Consider the following 12,416-nt stretch of genomic DNA (forward strand, 5'->3'; position numbering starts at 1 on the left):
ATTTACAAACTTTCCTACCACCACCCTCTCAACAATATGGCATTGTTAAAACTCTAACCAATAGAGCCTATAATCTTTGTTCCAGTGGAACCTCTCTTTCAACCAAACTCAATCACATACACAACACCTTCCTTTCCAATGGCTATAGTGATTACAGAATTTAAAAAAAAATGATTTCCTTGGCCATCGCTTCAGAAGAATTTCAGAAATGCCGTCACCATCCCCTACATCTGTGGCACATTGCAAAATATAGTCACATCTTTAATAAAGTACAAGGATGGTCTAAAAGGTTCTCGGCCTAACAATGAAAAAATGAATTTATAATTTCAAAATTATTTTTATTTTTCAGCATAATCTCCTTTAAGACTAATAGCCAGCACCATTATCCCGTCCCTGTAGTGGTTCTCAGTAAGATCTGCAAAATACTCCTCTACCTGCAATCACCTCTTGATTTGAAGAAAAACGCTGAACAGCGAGGAAGACTTTTAGTTTTGGGAAGAGATAGAAGTCAGAGGGAGCCAAATCTGGGGAATAGAGTGGATGTTCCAATAATTCATAGTGCAGATCCCTTAATTTTCCCATTGCCAAAACACCTTTCTGGGTAGATGCATTGTCCTGATAAAAGATGATTTTTTCTCCTGCCAACGGGGTCTTTTTTTTTTTTTTCCTTTCTTGTCTGGTTAGAAGATTGGAATGATATTCCCCGGTTTTTGTTTTACCCTTTTCAAGATAATTAATAAACCAAATATCTTTAGCATTCCAAAACACCGATGCCATGAAGTTTCCTGCTGATGGAACCGACATTGTCTTCTTTGGTGCTGAACAACCGACTTCTGTCCACTGTTTTGACTGCTGTTTGGATTCTAGTGTGTAATGGTGAATTTAAGTCTCATCCATAGTAATAAATTGATGCAAAATCAGTTTTAATCTTGTTAAAACACTCCAAGCACTGTTCAGAGATTTTCCTGTGACTGTTTTTGATCTGCTGTGAGCAAGTGCAGCACCAATCTTGCATAAAGCTTTTTCATTTGCAATTCTTCATGCAAAATATATCTTACGTGTTCTTTTGAAATGCCTATAGTCTCAGCAATTTCACACACTTTGACTCGTTGGTCATCCAATACCATATCATGCACTTGATCAATGATTTCTGGTGGTGTTGCTTTTTTGAATGACCATCACGTGGATTGTCTTCAAGGCTGGTACGGCCACATTTAAACTCGGCATCCCATTTCTCAATTGTCAAAAACGAAGGAGAAGAGTGCCCATTATGAACTTCAAATGAATTTCTTTTGGCGTTAAACCTTCTTTGACAAAGAATTTTATAACCGCACGATACTCAATTTTGTCTATTTCAAGGCTACAGACAACACTTTTGCTTCAGACAGCTGTATAAAAAACTATTTGATAGAATGACTTTTTGACCATTTCACATGGGTGCTTAATGACAGCTGTACCAACTTAGAAAAAAATAATCTTGCAGATAGTGTTGCCATCTATGGTTGAGGCCGAGAATTTTTCAGACCACCCTCGTACAACCTTTACACAGCTTTTAAGCCTCACTGGGAATTTGCTACCCTTATCATTTCTACCAAAGATCAACACCTTCCTTTCTCACTGCCTGGGGTATATAAAGTACACTGTTCCTGCAAGTTGGCTTACTTTGGACAGACAGGTAGATCGATGACTATCTGTTTAGAACAACACAAATTGCACATCTGCAATCATAACTATTGTCAATCTGGGCTTGCAGACCATGTATTGGATATAACCCACAGAATCTCCTGGAAGAAAACCGCCATGCTCCACCATAGTAAATTTAAAAAGGAAAGATTGTTTTTAGAATCTGGAGGAGCACTCAGAAATCAGCCAAATTTAAATAAATATGGATGCATAAAACTTTCCAGATTTTGGAAACAATTGTCAGAGGTCCCACTTCACATCCTAGACTACCTACAAATGCCCATCGAGGGTGCCCCGGCTAGATAGGCCTTTTAGAGTCAACCCACGTTTCATTTAGAATTGTATTTTCTCTGTGTGTGTTACAAGTTATTTGTAATTCCTGAAGATGTTTCAGTGAAACATCTTCAGGAGTTACTCAAAACGTTTTCAAAGAAAAATGATAAAGCAAAGTACTAAGTTTGATATCTCTTATTCTAATCAGGTTTAATGCCACTTTCTTCATGGTGCAATCCATATAGATGATGAATAAGAGTGAAATTAGTGTACATCCTAATGGGACATATTGTTAAAAAATAAAAATGAATCCAACCTAATCTGTAGTTGTTTCTATGTCATGTTTCCACGAACTTTTCAAACACTACCTCATATACCAATTTACAAGACTAGGGCATACTGTATGCACCAGGATGATCTAGAGCAGGGGGTGGGGAACTTTTTTTCTGCCAAAGGCCATTTGGATATTTATAACATCATTCACAGGCCATACAAAATTATCAACTTAAAATTAGCGTGCTATATTTGGTCAAATATTTAACTCACCTTTAATGTGATGGTTGGAACTGTGTCTCTTTGGTGAGGTGTGTAATCTTAGCTGGTATTGACGATGTTGCTATTCGCAACTGCTTTTCCAGGTTTGCGTCAATCAGTCTGGAGTGCAGTCGACTCTTTGAGATGGTAAGTTTTGAAAAGAACTGCTCGCAGCAGTAAATCGTTCAGAACAGATGCATATTTCAATGCATGTCTCCTCGAAGTGGGAAATTCATCATTGCTTATGTAACATTTATAGAACTCAAGGCAGTGGGAGGTTGTTGTACTTAGCCTTCAGCTCATCATCACTTTGCAGCTGAATGATTTCGTATTGTAGGTTATTAGACACATCAGTTGGTTCCACATTGAATAGTGTAGCAAAGATGTTTAATTCCATTTGTTTACTTTTCACGTCCTTGAATCTTTCATTAAATGCCTCAATTAGTTTCGCACGTTCACCAGATTAGCTCACTCACTACATAGCTCGTCTGAATAATGTTGTCTCTGTCAAAACAAGGCCTAGTGAAAGCAGCTTGTTGCAATTCCAAACTCTGCTGAAGAGCATTGATTTTATCCAGACGCATTTGGCCTCCCAATTCATTGAGTTTAGCATGTTTTGAGCTGTAATGATGTTCTAGAGTGGATTTTTTCATTACTGCTAACACACTGCCACAAACTAGGCGCGCGCACACACACAGGTTTGCCTTTGACTTCAACAAAAAAATAATCACTTGTCCATTTCTCTTGGAAAGATCAACACCAACACTCTGCATCAACTTTTCTTTTCTTTGTAGGATGTCACACCACTTAAGTTTTAATAACTATCCAGTGTTTGATCACTGTTCTAATCCTCATCTTGGATTTGGAACATATCCAACATTCGTACCATAGACTCTCAGGGTCTTGTCGGCTGCCGCAGCGACCGACGAGAAGCATACATGTCTGTCCCGTAATAGATGTTCCTTGCTTGTCCCTCAAAATTTGTTATTATGATTCACTTAATATAAATTTATGTTGCTATGAAAAAATATCCTAGATTTATTGAATTTTGAGTCCCTCCTACGGTTGCCTTGGCAAGGCCAAACCAAATGATTTCACAGGTCTGACGTTCCCCACCTCTGATCTAGAGGATGGAGAGGATCTTTAAGGGCTAATTTTTAATATAGTTAAAAGGAATTCTGTATGTCTTACCTTTTAAGTACTTGAGAGATTTTTTTCTGAGGTACCATGAATGTAAGGATTGGCAATAAATTTTGATTTTGTAAAGGGGAAAGCCATTGGCTAAAGATTTCCTGCATGTGATTGATTTCAGCGGACAGGCTAGCATTGTCTGAGCAGATGGTTCTAGCTTTGTTTGCTAAGGTTTAGATAATTATCATAATACTCCTGGGAGGAGTGATGTGACTGATGAATATATATATACACACACACGGCTCATGTAGACAGAAAATAATCTACTGGGTAGCCTGGTGACCAGTGACTGCTGGTGAAATTTTAAGTGGGGGTGCTGCTTATACAAAATTTAAAAAAAATAATTTTTTTTCCTAATTAGTAACAAAGTTATTAATAAATAAATCTGTAGATTTATTTATTAATAAATTGGTTACTGATTAGGATTTTTTTTTTTTTTTTTTTGTATAGGCAGCACCCCCACTTAAAATTTCACTGGCCGCCACTGCTGGTGACCAGAGTGTCAAGGAAGGCAGACAATTATTTTCTTTTTCAATGGTGAAACAGATTCCAGGATGTGCTGTTAAGATATCCTAAAATTATTTTTGACGTATCTAAGCCATGTGGCTGAATTAAGAATACATCATCTATATATATTATTGACCAAGTATTCTCAATTCTGCCCCACTCAAACCTTGTGGATTTGAGTGGAGAAGAATTTAAGATCACTTTTTCATAGTATTCCAAGAAAACATTAGCAAAGGAGAAAGCTATAGCTATGCTTTCATTTTCTTCTTGTAGATTTTTTTCCTGCCAAGTAAAATACCCGAAGTGCCTGGTAAAAAGTAAATAAGGCTGATATGTCAGGGGAAAAGTTTAAATAAGTTCTGTTTCTTTTAGTGGTAACATTTGTGAATAAGAAGGCTGTATAAAAACTAGCCTTATTCTTTTAATCGATTATGTCTGAAAAGTAATATTTGAAGTGCACATTATGCTGACCCTACTAACACACCAAAAAAAAAAAAAATATATCATTCCAAAAATTATTGGACTGTATTATACTTTGCATTCTAAAACTGTTCAAAACTTTCAGCCATATAATTCTAGTTCTCCTCCCTTTTCCCAATTTATGGATTGCTATAAGTACATAGAGAAGAAAACACACTGTTGAGACCCATAAATGATAGCATTCCTCCTCTTACTCACTTTCACACACATTTTTGGCTGCACTGTATGTTAAAAAATTCTGTATACTTTAAATCTGGCTTGTCAGACATAATTCTTAAGAAATTGACCATAATATTGGTTATGGTCAATTTTGAATATTCACTCCTAAAAGAAACTTCTGAATTTATTCAGATTCTCTTTCCTAATGATTTACCAGTGCTATTCACTTTTACAATGCAGTCTGGTTATTTTACTTTGCAGGAAAAGAATCCACAAGTAGATTTGAATGCATAGATAGATATGGATCTCCCTCACTCCTTCAGTTACCCTTGCTAATCTTTTCATGGAGCACTTTTCATGAGGAGCCCTGAAATCTGTCTCACTCAAACCCACAATGAGTACACTATATTGATGATGTATTCTCAGTTTGGCTATGTGGTTTGGATTTGCTGAAAATGTTTTTAGTACATTTTAACAGTCAGCATCCTGGGATCTGTTTCATCATTGAAAAAGAACACAATAATTGTCTGCCCTTTTCTATTTGCAGGAAGCCTACCTATGTTGATAGATACATTTGTCATCAATCACATCATCACCCTTCCATAAGTATGGTATTATCTAAACCTTAGCAAACAGAGCTACTATAGAACACAATCTGTTTAGACTGTCCACTGAAATCAGTCACATACATTTTTAGCCAATTGATTTCTCTTCAATAAAATCTCCATCCCATTCCCCCCCCCCTCTCCCCCCCCAAAAAAATCTACATGACAAAAACTACCAGGTTCTTAAAAGGTGTAATGTAACAGATTTCTTTTAAACTGTACTAAATTGCCTACTCCTTTCTGCCAAAAGAAGGGAGTAGGCAATTTTTTTCACCAAATGATTCTCTCCATCCTTTACATCATCCTAGTGTCTATAGTATTCCATCTGGTAAGGTGACATACTTCAGACAAAGAAGAAGAGCTAACATCCAAGTGAATGAATATAGGAATTATGTTCGTTATCTACACTACAGTTGTTCATGGGTGACAGACCATGCTATTGACATGGTTCACCAGATCCAATGGAAAAATGCCTCTTTATTATACAGGTGGAACTACAACTCTGAGGAACTGTTCCTAGAACCTTCCAAAGCACTACAAAATTCTCCAAATCTAATTAATACGGCTGACTCATCTTACCTGAAATCTGGGAGGCAGTTGAAACCTTCATGAACAAGCAAAAATCATGCCCTTAGAGGACACCAGCTATAACTCTGGCATCTGATCTTTTACGCTCAAATCTTTGTTTGCCTTCCTACTGGTAAGACTGCATGCTTAGATAGAGATATCTTTTTATCCCCAAAGACGCTTTGCCAAACAAGGCAAAACATTGACCTAATAATTTAACAACTAAATAAATTTAGTTAATTATTATCCCTATGTAATTTCTTCTGTAGACAACAACACAGCACATGCTATAATGTTGAATGTAATTACGATTTCAAAACCAATTTCTGATTTTTTCTGTAGTCTCTTGTTTTGCAAGCCTATGATTTAATTGTTCCTATCTAAATGCATGGCCTACCTGAATCTGGGCATGTCCTTTTCTCTCTCTCTCCCATCTCCTGACATCTTGCTTCACTGTTTTAGTGACTTTATTATCTTAAATTATCTTTACTTACACATTTTTCAATATGTCTGTTTCTGAACAGAACTAACATAAATTTTAGTAACTCTTCTGTCAGATAATTTCACCAAATTATGATCAGGCACTCAGTTATCACAATTATGATACTTTCAAGGAAAATCAAGTGAAAGATATTCGGAGTCTTCTCTGAATATCTTTCACTTGATATTCATTAAGGAAAAGAGAATGATGTTGTGATATTTGCCCTTTGAAAAGTACTGAGTGTGAATTTCATGTAGGATGTGAGGAACCTTTATAAGGACTTTTTTCAAGTGAAAGTGAGTTAGCACATTTCATGTGAACAGAGGGTGGCAGGATTTTTCCTTCCACAGACTGGTTTTTCATCCAACAAAACAGGTGAACCAGCCACAGAACACATGCAATTAATAGACATACTCAAAGCTTTAGTTACTTCAGCATAAAATTAAAATAAACCAGCCAGAAATTAAATTTGTGATTTAATTTCTGGCTGGTTGATATATACTCTTCATATATTTTGACCTTAGCTCTGATGTTATGTCAATTAATGGTCGGATGTTAGATGTACTGAAGTACTTTCCCCTCGAAATAATACGTGTTATGTTGATCTATTAAGTGTTAGCTGACTGAGAAAGAATATAGTGTAGCCTGTCATAAGATTAGTTATTGTAACATTTGGAAGGTTCAACTTTCAAGAACTATTCTCATCTTGATTGACTGAGCATAAAGAACTGAAAAATGAATGTTTGATAGTTAATGGGTTGTAATTATTCTGAATATATATTTAATTCATCTAATTGGGTAGAGAGAACTATGTGAAAGAATTACTGATGCTTTAAAAATTAAGAAGTGTCAATATTAGCCATAATCCTCAAACCTAAATAAGAAGTTACTAATATCTGAATATGAATTTTTGTAATTGTTCAATTTGATAACCTTTTGCAGATAGTTATACTTGAATGTATATGTTGTACTATTCCACATTAAATGTTTTCTGTTGTTGAGTTAAACTTGGTGTTTGCCTGATTTTCTTTCATTGCACTGCTCATAAAATTAATTGGACCTTTACGGAAGCCTTAAAAGCTATTAATAGCCTTGGCCTGCATCAATCAACAACTAACGAAGAAAAACAGAATTTAAAGAGGTAAGGATAAGTTTAACAAACATAATCAGAATTAGGACGTTCCAACAAAATGGTGCAGTCGGCAGGATGCTGTTGGAACGTCCTAGCTAGTTGACTGTTCCAATTATGTTGGTTTGTTAAACTTGGTGTTTGCTTGATTTTCTTGCATTGCACCACTCATAAAATTCAGACCTTTGCGGAAGTCTTAAATGCTGTTAACAACCTCGGCCTGAAAATAAAGTGATAATATAAGTATAGTTGATGATTGAGTCCTCTATATTATTTAGACTAATCTGAATATAGGGTGGTGCAGTATAATATAAATTTATACTGCATATTTAATAATTAATAAATACAAGCATATAGACGTCAGTGAGATGTGAGCTATCAGTGCAATGCGGCACTGTCCGTCACGCAGTTCCACTGTTGTTTATATGCAGTTTGTGCCAGCGTCCAAAGATACGCAACCCTTCGAAACTTCTGCGCATGCCAAAAGAAGGAGAATCCATTCCGATAATAGGGTAATTAATCCGTATTGGGGATGAGTGTTTATTATTACATGTCGGAAAATTAACTTCTCTTTTATGATTATTGTAGTTTTTAAAGTTGTAACTATTTTGCTTGTATAACAGTTGGAAAATTTTATGTATAAAGCACGTGATTTCGCGTGTTGGTGACCAATTCGTACATCGCCTTATTTCTCTCCTTCAATATGAATTGACTCTTCTTGGCAGTCTGCCAACGACAGCTCTTATGTGGTCGGACTATAGTGGAGTGTTTTTTATGAGAAATAAGACAGTACTAGGTTTTATTTTAGTATTGAAATTGACTAGGTTATCTGAACCCCATTGGAGGATGGCTTGGAAATCAGAATTGAGGGCAGTGGTGGTTGATGTTCTGTAGGTTGAGGTGAGTTATGTGGAATAAGGTTTATCAAATAAAGAGGAGTGCAGTGTGTTGTCATCTGCAAAACTGTATTGGGTTGGAGGTCAACTGAAGTAATTCATTGAGATATATATATATATATATAGTAGGAAGAGGGGTTGGTAAGAGGACAGAACCTTGTGGAATCCTGGCATTAGTTGGATGGTGAGAGAATAAGGATCCAGACAGAAAGCTGACAATCCAACTACAGAAGTCCTGGGACAGACCAAATGATTAGTTTAATTTGCCTAGTAAGCCTTTGTGCAAGACTCAGTCAAAAGCTTTGGAGATATCAAGTGCAACCCCATGAGATTCGCCAAACTTTTCCATGACATTTGTCCAGAGATGGGTGACATATGTGAGCAGATCTCATGTTGATTGGCAGCGACAGAATCCATATTGGTGGTTGATTATTAGATGGGTACCTGCAAGGTAGTGTAGGAGTTGGGAATTGATTTTTTCCATTACTTCTAAACTGAGGTAAGCGAGATAGAGCAGTAGTTGGACAGCAGTGACTTGTTGCCCTTCTTGGGAATGGGTTGAATTTCCAGGCTGTGGGATAGATAGCAATGGAGTAAAAAAGTGTATATAGGCAACGTAGGACAGGAGTCAGTTCTGGTGCACAAACCTTCATGACAATTGGAGGAATGCCAGGAGACTTTTTTGTGTCTAATTTGGACAGTATTTTACTGATCTCTTTCTGGCAAAAAAGATATAGTGGGCATTGTATGTTGGGCATCTGGAATGGTTGGAGGACATTTACCATTGTCAATTATGCATGCATTGGAAGCAAAGTGTGAGGTCAGATTTGGCCTTTTCTGCAGGTGATGATGCAATAGAAAAAATTAGTTTTATGAAGAGGTTATAAGGTAAAAACAGACTAGATAACGGCATTATAATATGAACCAAACAGGTATTGATCACTTCGTGAGATGAATAGGAAAGTGATTGACAAGTAGTATTTAGACTCAGGTGGGTGGGATACCCAATGTTTGGTGTAACATATTCATAAATGATGTAGGATCAAATATTAAGGGAAAAATTTGTCTATTTGCTGGGTATAGTAGTCAGATGTTCTCATATTAGTGCCATATAGAATACCTTCTATCTATATAACCTGAAAATGGGGAATTGCATCAATAAATGCGATTTGGTAAGATGGTATCTGATAATACTAAGTTGAACGGACAAACTTGATAAAGAGTTAATGAATTAAAGGACAATTAGGTCGTTATGGACTAGACTACAAGAGCACTTCAGGGATTGCAAGATTCCCATTCCAAAATATCTGAACACAAAAAAACATCGCAACATCAAAAAGAAAAAAAAAAACCCAGAATACTGGGAAGACAGAAATTGCAGCTCACGCCCTTGAACAAAAACACATCCCCCAAATTGACAAAGCCATAATCAGTGACAAACAAGAAAACGAAACAATGCTTAGAATATCCGAAACTATTGCCATAAAATGCGATGGAAATTCTATCAACGTCCACCGCCCCTACCTAATTTCCGAATGTTGGACGTTCCAAAACTTGCAAATTAAGCCACGCCTCCGGCCATTTAGCGACAACAAATGCCCAAATTTGGCAGATGCAACTTGCAGCCTTGACATAGTCATTCCCACAAAGTTCCGATGATGGTCAAACGATGACCGAAACGGTCCACACCCCCGTAAACCCTTGCCCTAATTTCCACATAAGGATACCCTTCCCCTTCGTTTTTACCCCCATCTCCCACCCTCTCCCCACAACAAAATAATATATATATATATATATATATATTATTATTAATAGTAACCCGGGTTTCCAAACTTATTTCCCGTGTCTCAAACACATCCCCATGTTCTTTCCCTCTTCCCTTCCCCGTTTACATACAACCTTTCAGCAAGAGCTTGGATTTAGAAGGCATCTTTAAACAAAAACAAGGTATGTACAAATTTTTCCACATTTTGTATTCTGCCATAATCGCTTTCTATATTCGCTCATAATGCCCTAATATATATATATATACACACCTCCTTTTTTGAGTTATGTTAGCTAATGTATTAAATATAAGGGACACTCCTAAACAAAAACAAGCTAAATAGCAATTAATTATATTAATAGTAAAAAAATAATAATTTTAAATTTATTTAATATTTATGGAACTATAAAAAATATAACAAAATAAAATATACCCTATACAAAACCAAATAATTAAAAAAAATAAAATAACTAAACTCTGTACAATTTTTCTGTTTATTTAATATTCATGGAACTACAAAAATATACTCCATACAAAACCAAATTAAAAAAAAAAACTAAAATCCGTACGAAATATAAATTATCAATTTTTATTTCATTTAGTGCTTTTCTTCAGGAAATATGATTTAAAAACATGAAATGTTCACTGAACGATTACTTAAACTTATTAGATACAAAATTGCATGAAAGATTCTTATTCTAGATACAAAATTGCATGAAATAGAAAATACTCTCTTACTGGCTACTGAACTTGGTTTTATCGTTTTCAGGGCATCAAAAATAAATCTAAATTCTTTGTTCTTTTATTGGTTGCCTCAAATACGATACTTCGGATTTGATATTATTTCTACAGGTTCCTCAAGAAACCTATCAATTGATTTTTCCATGGCTTCATTTAGAGAATTGTCCTGATTAATAGTTTCTTCGTCTCCGATACATTCATCATCGGAATTTGTTTCCAAGAATTTGGATATATTCTAGACAATATTTTTCAAGATACCGTAATAATATGACGTTTTGAAGTTAGTGGACTAGATTTCTTTGTTGAGATGTTTTGTGGATTTTGTAAATACTGTATAACAAAAGAGTTACTAATCCAACTTGTCTTCTTTCTTGAATTCGTACTTCTAAAGCATTTAAGAATTTGGAACTAATTTCAGTCTTTAAATTTTTTTAGTTCATTTAACAGAAATTCAGATATGCCTTCACTTGTTAATAAATTGGCATCTCGCAGCCCTAAGGCCTCGGCTGCTAGACGTACTTGTCCCAACAATTTAAGAAGCTCCATGATTTTAGGATATTGAGCTTCATTCCACATATGAGAAGCTCTAATATCATTCAAAGCTAAAACAACACATTCTTTTAATGTTATAAATCTTTCAGTCATGGCCTCTAAACTATTCCATCTTGTTTGGCAGTCAAGAATCAGACTTAATTCCTTTACAAACAATCCATTCCCCTGATTTGGGAAATGGATTGTTTGTAATTATCAGACAATATTGAGAATCCACAGTCGTTATTTAGATCAAGAGAATTTAAAAAATCTTCGCCATAGTCATCTTCACATTCTACGTCATTTTCCGATTCCTCACTTGTAACATATACATCGGTTTCAAGAATAAATGTTAAATGCTTTTAATTAAATAATTAATTTTTGCATATTAATTCTAGTATCTAAAACCGGTTTTCGAATTTTACAAATTTATCCAAAAAAAAAAAAAACACCGGTTTATTATTATTATTCAACAACAAACGATGTATTTTCCACCCATAACAAAACAGGAACTGAAAGAAGCAATCCTACAACTAAAACCAAAGACCACTCCAGGAATAGACAAAATAAGACTCACAGACCTTATAACACATTTTGAACAAATAAATCCAATACTTTTGAAACTCGTGAACATAATATTCGACACAGGCATTATTCCACAACAACTAAAAACTGCAGTAATTACGCCAATATACAAACACGGCAAAAGAAACGCTACTCAGAACTACAGACCAATAGCTACACTATCAGTCATTTCAAAAATTCTAGCAAAAATAACACACACCAGACTACAGAACTATTTACAGAAGTACAACATCATCTCACAAAACCAATACGGCTTTCAGAAAACAAAAAGCACCATTACTTTATTAGA

The sequence above is a fragment of the Typopeltis vanoorti genome, chromosome 13 (assembly GCF_054136105.1).
Source record: "Typopeltis vanoorti isolate ZY-2024b chromosome 13, IOZ_Tvanoo_1.0, whole genome shotgun sequence".
In the NCBI taxonomy this organism is placed as follows: domain Eukaryota; kingdom Metazoa; phylum Arthropoda; class Arachnida; order Uropygi; family Thelyphonidae; genus Typopeltis; species Typopeltis vanoorti.